The sequence below is a fragment of the Salvia miltiorrhiza genome, chromosome 8 (assembly GCF_028751815.1).
Source record: "Salvia miltiorrhiza cultivar Shanhuang (shh) chromosome 8, IMPLAD_Smil_shh, whole genome shotgun sequence".
NCBI lineage: Eukaryota > Viridiplantae > Streptophyta > Magnoliopsida > Lamiales > Lamiaceae > Salvia > Salvia miltiorrhiza.
Genome location: NC_080394.1, coordinates 33,674,816 through 33,683,294, shown reverse-complemented (window position 1 = coordinate 33,683,294; position 8,479 = coordinate 33,674,816). Strand labels below are relative to the sequence as shown.

The window sequence follows — 8,479 nt, the reverse complement described above, 5'->3', positions numbered from 1 at the left end:
AGCCTCTCCGGTGCCAGAGCTCAATTTTAAGGAAAATTTGGAACGAATGTAAAGTTCATGATTTAAAATGTAAGTTTCAAAAGTCATGTGCAAAATGAAATTGCGACTAAAGTTCGTGTATTTTCATGCAATTAATCCTTAAATATATATACTTGAATATTGTCTAAACATATATTAGTAGTTATTAATAAAATATATTGGTGATCTTGTTTGTATTCATAGTTTAAAGGAGTTACTACTTTAAACTACTTGAATATTGTCCGTGAAAAATGAGCAACATGTGTGATAAAGCATGCATTGGATGGATAGGTACGTTTAAAGTTTAATTATTCTGTTCATTTTTTTAGGGAAATGATTATGATGTATTGGGCTCGGGGGAGTTGGAATGCCTCCTTACTTTTTTGGTTTTGGGAGATTGAATGGTCTTCGCTTGGTTTAGCTTTCAAGTTATTGAATGCTTTATCATTCGTCACTTTGCGGTGTGGCTGCAAACTTGTGTTTTTTGTTTCTGATAAGTGCTGTTAACGTTGTATTATCCTACAGATGCTTTACATGAAGTGAAAAAGAGACGTGGCAGGAGAAAGGTTATTTGGATCGAGATGGCTATCTATCAAGCTAGTTGCATCATTTTGTAAACTTTGTTTGCACACACGATTGATAGAACATGTGTTTTTGTTAACTCTATTTTGGATGGTGATTGTATGAATATTTCGAATGGTGATTGTATAAATATTTCGGATGGTATATGGCATGATTAATGGATGGTTTTTATTATTTTGTTGTATTAGAATTATAATTAAAAGCTATCTATAGCATACATAAGGAAAATTAAAAAAATATGCATAACGGCTACAACCGTTATGTATAAAAGCAAACATAACGTAAAAAAGAGTAATCTAAACAACAATTTGACGTTATTGTAAAATTCAAAGATCACGCAGAAAGTGTAATGTATATAAAAAAACAACAGTTATGTATAAATAAATAGATAACAGATAAATAGAAAATTTAATTACGGACGAAAGCGTTATGTATAACACGTACACATAACGCTTACAAAACGTTATTAATATCGAAAAACTGTTATGCATATCTGTATACATAGTGGTGAATATCAAACTTTCATGATGGTTGGAAACGTTATCTATAACACTTATAGATAACGGATTATCCACGTTACTTATATATAAAAAATTGTTATGTATATATGTATACATAACGGTGAAATTTAAACTTTCATAACGGTCGGACACGTTATGTATAATCCTTAAACATAACAAAAATTCCAACGTTATTTATTTAAAAACTGTCGTTATGTATATCGATATAGATAACGGACAAATATCAATTTTCATTACGGTCCGAAACGTTATGTAAAAGGCCTATAGATAACGGATTTGCAAGCGTTATTTATTTATGGATGACCGTTATGTATAATAGTATAGATAACGTATAAATATCATTTATGTATGCACGTTTTTGGTGTAGTGTCAATTGGTATCAGAGCAGGTTCTTGACGAACTAAGAAACGTTCCTCTTTGCAAAATTACCACCAATGAATATGTTTAATGTTTCGATTCGTCCTCCTACCTTGGATAATAACGGGAAAAACTATTCCTTATGAAAAATTAGGATGAAGATGTACATAACATCAATTAATGATCAAACCAGCTGATGAAGAGTAATATATGCAGAGCAGATGAATGACCTTTATCAGGGAAACGGACCTCGCCAGAGGAACGGATGCCGTCAGAGAAACGGTCTTGGTCAGAGGAACGGGCCTTGTCGGAGGAACGGTCTTCATTAGAGAAATGACCTCTGTCAGAGAAGTCACCCCCGCCAGAGAAATCACCAAAAGAGCGGAGAAATCTCCTGACTAAGGGCAAATTTACTATTATATCCTCGACCACACGGGGCGCATGTTTTAGCAATGAATTTACTATTTTGCCCTTAGCTTGTAATCTATAAATAGTCATGCATACGCACTTTGTAAACTACGCTATCTTCACTTGCAATACTATAGCAATCAGACTTTCGTGCTCTCAACTTTGTTTTTCTCTCTCGATTTTCCAAATAACACTAGGTATAATTTGTAATTCGACAACAAATCACCGGTTAAATCTGTATACGTTCGATTATAATTCACCAACTGGCGCCGTCTGTGGGAAAACTGGGCTAGGACGTGAGTTTCGACCGCCTGCGCATGCAGATCCGTAATTCCTGTCGGATTTGCGTGCGCAGGCTCCGATTGAGCCGATGATCTGATTACCCAAATGAATTTGGACTGATAATCGTGTTGTTCATGCTGATCTATCTACGAATCTTTAAGATCTGTAATTTTTTACGTTTTTCCTTGCATTTGCATGTCGGGAAGGTGGCGAAGTTGAGGATCGGGTGTTAATTTGTGATTATCTTACGTAATCATGATAATTGCGTATGGTGATAATGTTTTCTCGCATAATTTATGTTTTTCTCATGAATCTAACGTATTTCGCTAACAATCTGTTGATTGGTACTCTGTTTTTGTGTTTTTTAGGTTTTCACGGTCATTTTACTGGATAATACGTTCTCTCTTACGAGTTTGACTCTGAATCTATGGAAAATCTCCATCGTTCTCTTTGCTCACGTTTTAAATCGTGTCCTGGGTTTATTTCCCAGTGCGCGGGGGTGTTTCTCATGGGATCTCCCAATGGCCTTCGTGCCAGTGATCGGGGCATTCTACATTTCGTGTTTCTCTGATAGCGAACGGTCTGATCTGTTTCTTTTTCTCGAAATATTTTGTCACATTTTCCCTGTGTAGGTACTATGGGTTCTTCGGATGCTCACCGCACTCTTGAAAAGGAGTTTGACAACGCTGTCCTTAGCTCCGCTGCGCATACCACTGAGGTTCTTACCTCGCTGTTTAACGGTCTGCAAGCTAGCACCGTCTTCACCACGCCGCCGGGTTTTCACAATGTTTCTGCTACGCCGCTGACGGGTCAGAATGTTACCACCCTGAGATCTGCTCTGGTGACCCCGGGATCAGATTTGCAAGGCCTGGCCCCCACATCTGGTGGTGGACCGATAAACTTCGTGTTGACAGAGCAGATGATGGCTCTGCTCAACTACGCTGTTGTGCGCCAGGCAATGGGGACTCCCTTGTTGTCCACCGTTCCTGCTGTAACTCCCCCAATGGGTATGATCAACCCACAGGGCACTGAAGCCCCGCCTCCCGCTGCTCTGGAGGTGAACGATCCGCTTGCCAACAAGCAGGCTATGCTGCCTAAGGAGACACAAAAGGTCCTTGCTGAGAAGGAACCAGAGAGAAGGCCCGAGGGGAGCCGAGTCAGGCTCAATAGCATCATCAGGAAGGAGGGGGTCGACGAGTCCGACAGTCGTTCCATCACTCCCATGTTCGGGGAGGAGAGGCCAAAGGAGAACTTGCGGCTCAAAAATCAAGTGTCACAACTGAGGAACCAACTCAAGGACTTGGAGGACTCGCTGAGGGAGAAATCTCAGAGGGACGAGAGGCTGCAGAGGTCAGAGAGATCTCACAGGGCAGAGAAGTCGTACCAGTCAGAGAGGTCGCACCGGTCAGAGAAAACACAACATACAAGAAGGTCAGAGGGACGGGAACAGGAATATTCCTCTGGGAAGCAGGACCACAAGGTCCACAAACGTCATGCTCATGACTCACCGAGGGATAGGAGGGAGCATGGGAGGAACAAGGATGATAAGCGGGCCAAAACATCGAGGGTCCCCACCACTAGCAAAAGCCCTTTCTCCGCTGACATCTTGGCGGATACTCTACCACGAAGTTACAAACTTATTTCTCTGGATTATGATGGTACCACCGACCCGGAAGTACACCTCAACCGGTTTGAGGGGCTGGTCACTCTCCACATGTACACGGAGGGCATCAAGTGCCGGATATTCTCCACCACATTAACTAGACCTGCCCAGTTGTGGTTTGGGACGCTCGCCCCAAACTCTATTCACTCATTCGAGGATCTACAGATGCGTTTCTTAAGGCAGTTCGCGAGCTCGCGGAGGGTTGGGAAGTCAGCTCTTTCCCTGATGGACATCAAGCAAGACCAGAACGAGACGTTACGAGAATACACAGCTAGGTTCAACCTCGCCGCTCTGGAGGTGCCAGAGGTGGAGTCACAGATTAAAAACTGTGCTTATGTCAGAGGGTTAAAACCGAGACTCTTTTTTGATGAGTTACAAATCCGACCGGCCAGGGACTTTGATGATATCATGGCTAGGCTGCCAGGATACCTACAATTGGAGGACGCCAGGATGGCGAGAAAGGCAGAAAATGACAAGCACAAGGCCAAGAAGGCCAAGGATGCACCAGAGCGGCATAATAGACACCAGGATCGGGCTCCTTTCAGAGGGTTGCCCCTGAGGGTACCTCCTCCTCAGGCAGAAGGACCACCCCGTCAGCAGCGCACTGTGAATGAAGTCAATCGTTTCGATGAGTATACCCCTTTGAACAAAACTCCGGAAGAGATATTTCATCTAATAAAAAATCAGCCGTTTTTCCGAGCACCCGGGACTTACAGGGATGGGCCACCACAACAGGGGCCGAACAATAAGTTGTGTGAGTACCACAATTCCTATGGGCACTATACCAAGCACTGTGGGCATCTTAAGCATCAGCTAGAGCTCTTGGTGCGTCAGGGTAATCTGGACTAGTTCATCGCCAGAAGGAATGAAGGTCGGGATCAAAGGCCAGAGCAGAGAAACGAGCCCCAACAGGATCAAGGGAATAACAGGGACCGTAGATGTAATACCCCGTTTCCCTGAGTTAAATTTAGAATTTATTTTGAACTTAAGATTTAAGATGATTCACGCCGGATTGAGAAAAAGAATTTATTTTTAATTCCAACACAAATGATTTACAAAAACATTTGTAAATTTAGTTATTAAATTTATATGCATTACATATTTATTTAATTGAGCATCGATCATTTACACGAACTATTTTATTTAACGAACACTGAACGATTATTACAGTTTTCATAGTACAACCCGGAAGATTTTTATTTTATTTTATTTTATTACTCCCATCTACACCTACACCCTACAACTCCTATCCGCCACTCTACTGCCATCATCATCATGACTTTTTCAATCCCTACCATCAATACCTATTATTACACCCACCTACTCCCTCCCTTCTCCCACCTACTCTCCACACCTCTCTGCCATATCTCAATTATATCAAATCATGGAGACTTTACTCATACCAAAGAGACTTTACTCATTCTACACAAAAGACATGTTGCATTTTTCTCATCTGCATTCAAGAAGGCAAGAACGCACAAAAGAAGCCACCAAGCACCAACCATCATTAACCCTCAAGGTTTTTCTTCAATTCATAGCAGTAAACACACACATATACAGCTTTATGTTTGTTCATATGTCCATCTATAACTGAGTTTACATAACAATAAAGACAACGAAATGTAAATGTTTCATACAATGAGAATACAGATAATGAGATATAAGAACTGATAGTTTGTTGCCTATGTTTTGTTTATTTGTGTACCAATCACTGCTCCATAAGAACATAAGATATGTGCATGAAATGAAAATACTGATAACTAAAACAAGAATAGAACTCGTGGGGTATCTCTGCTTGGAGAGTGTCTGCGAGGAAGGGATGTGAGAGTCGGGAGTCAGGGCGGCAACGGCGGTGGCTATTAGCTGTTGTCGGACCGAACAAAGGGAAGATGGAGGCAGTAGCTAGGGCACGGCGGTGGTGGCCGTCTGTTTTGCTCGCTGGAGACCGAAGAGGGGTGACGGCCGGCGGCCTTGCTGCCGTCGATCTGAGGAGGGAGAACCGAGTGTCGTCAGCGGCTGTCGCTGCTCCCCGGCGAGCTTCCACGGCGGTGCGGCTGGTTGTTGCTGTCGGCAGCAACCTCGTCGTTTGTCGCTGGGAGTTTGATGGGGGCGGCTGGTCATTGTAGGTGTCGGGTAGGAACAGGAGGCGGCCGTGGCATCGCTGCGGTTGCCGGAGGTGAAGGCAGCGCGGCATATAGCTGTCGTTCGCCGGAGTTCCAGGAGGAGGGAGCGGCGATCTCACCGTTTCCAAGGAGGGAGAATCGGCGGCAGCCTATCTGCTGCAGTCGCCGAGAGAGAGGCCGAGGGAGGCGGCGGCACTCGTCGTCGCCAAGGGGGAAAGAGAGAGCAGGGGGATTCGAGGGAGAAGTGACCGGAGCGGCGCTCGCCGCCGGGAGTGGTGGGCGTGCGGCCGTGAGTCCGAGAGGGAGAGATAGAGCAGTCGAGAGGGAGAGAGAGCAGTCGTGAGATGAGAGATAAGAGAGGGTGTGCGGCTGATAGGGAGAAGATAGAGAAGGGTTGGGGGTGTTGGGCTTTGGAGTGGGCTTGAGCATATGGGCCGAAAATTTTAAAGGTTGGGCTTTGTTATTTCCTTATTTGGGCCGAGTATTTGGGCCGATTTTTATGAGTGATGGGCTTCGATTTTTAAATAAATTTGGGCTGCGATTTTTAAAAGCTTGGACCGATTTTTAATTTTATTTAGCTGGGCCCGATTTATTTTATTCAGTCTGGGCCATTCATATTTTATTGAGTTGGGCCTCATCTTTTAAATTTATATGGGCTATTATTTATTTAAGCATGAGCTCTATTTCATCTATTTAAATGGCTTCCCTATTTTATTTAATTAGACTATTAATTAGTTTGATTAATTATTTTAAAGACTTTGGATTGCCTTCAATTAATTAAATTGGGCTTTCTTATTTTTAATTAATTGAACTATTATTAGTTTGATTAATTTATTTAAAGGATAATTTTTATAATAATATTAAATTATTATTAAGTGCATATTTTAAGTAATTACTTATCATATGCTAAGCATGACATGACATTTCATTTGCATCATGAAATAAAAAGTATTTATGATTTAATTGGTTTTATTTATAATTCCAATTATTAAAGAAAGATGAGTAAGAATATTGTTGGTGTTCTTAACTCAAGAGAAATGTTTTTAATTATTTATTCATTAAAAACCCGGCTAAGTGAATCATAGAATGTTAAGCACTACACCATGACTTAAGATTAGATTCAAGGAGACCTATTAAGAATAGAATTTCTTGTAGGCTTTGTGGACCAAGGGGATTAGCACTGTTTTCCCAAGACAGGTTATGTGATTATGATCTTCAGGCTTTGCCTATCCAGGTGGGCATTACTTTTACTATACGTATATAGAGATCCCCTGCGTGTCGTAGGCCTCTTATACGAATATATGCATGAGATGATTTTAACTGTTAATTTCAGTTTATTATTATGCCCAAATGATAAATGACTCTTATGAAATGAAAATGAAATGTTCATGAAATGAAATGAAATGAAATGTTTATGAAATGATTGACTGCCAAAAATGTTTATGTTTTTATATGTATCCTATCTGTGTTGGTTCGCCAACTTTAAAGGAAATCCAATTGGGATCCTATGCTAGACAAAGGTCGCTAGCTAGGGTTAACGTGTACACTCATGGAGACCGCGAGTCGCTTGCGACCGGTCTTGGCGTCCGTGGTAAGGAGGCCTCCTTCCCGGCGCGTGACAGAAAGGAACAGATATGGATCATATGAAGGAAAATGATCGGCCGATCGACTTTATGAAAATGAAAGAAATATTTTAGTAAGCGCAGGTCATTTAAGAAAACCCCTGTGTGTTACTGTTATGACAGTTCAATTTATATATGTATGCATGAATGTATTTTCGGCTATGCCCACTGAGTATTTTTATACTCAGCCCTGCATGTATTTCTAAATGTGCAGGTTGAGCAGTTGATGGAATGGAATGATGTTGAGCGGGTGTTCCTTTGACATTTCAAGAAATGTAACCTTGAGTATACATCTTCATATGTATATCTCACACGTTTTCCGCTGCAAAACACTTGATTAGGATAGCTCTATGATATGAAGTTGTGATACGTGTTATTGGGTAACCACCTTAATCAGTTCTCAATTATGTGTATCCAAATAATCATATATGATCCTAGCATTTTATCTATGAGTGACATTTCCATATACTTTAATGTTAAGTAATTGTCCATTTCCATTTCTTATTGTTCACCCCAAGTCATAACCCCGGTTAACCCGTCATTGGGATAGTGGGCTGTGACAGAGTGGTATCAGAGCGGTTCGTTCGCTCTGGCCCTAGAAACCTTATTCTAAAGAGTCGAGTCTAGTTTGATTCTTTAGACTTACACGGGTTCATATGGCACCGCTCAACACTCCATTGCATCGTGCTCAATCAAGGAAAGAAGGTAACTGCAGTTTCAACGTTTTAAAGATGTTAATGTTCTAAAATGCTTCATGAATATGTTTATGTGAAGAGCAGGTTATGATGAAATGTTGAATGTTTTGCCTTTCATGGCATATTTTCGCAATCTATGATGTTATGATCAGACGAATGATAGAAAAATTGACATATGTTTTCCCGGAGAACATAGATTGCTATAAGT

General features: G+C 41.4%; 1 long non-coding RNA gene across 1 annotated transcript; it reads left to right on the top strand.

Moving 5' to 3' along the window:
* Positions 1-6,522: 6,522 nt before the first annotated feature.
* On the top strand, positions 6,523-8,073 carry LOC130997836 (uncharacterized). Its single transcript, XR_009093229.1, has 2 exons — positions 6,523-7,188; positions 7,791-8,073. It is a non-coding gene; the product is annotated as an uncharacterized LOC130997836 (long non-coding RNA).
* The last annotated feature ends 406 nt before the right edge of the window (positions 8,074-8,479 follow it).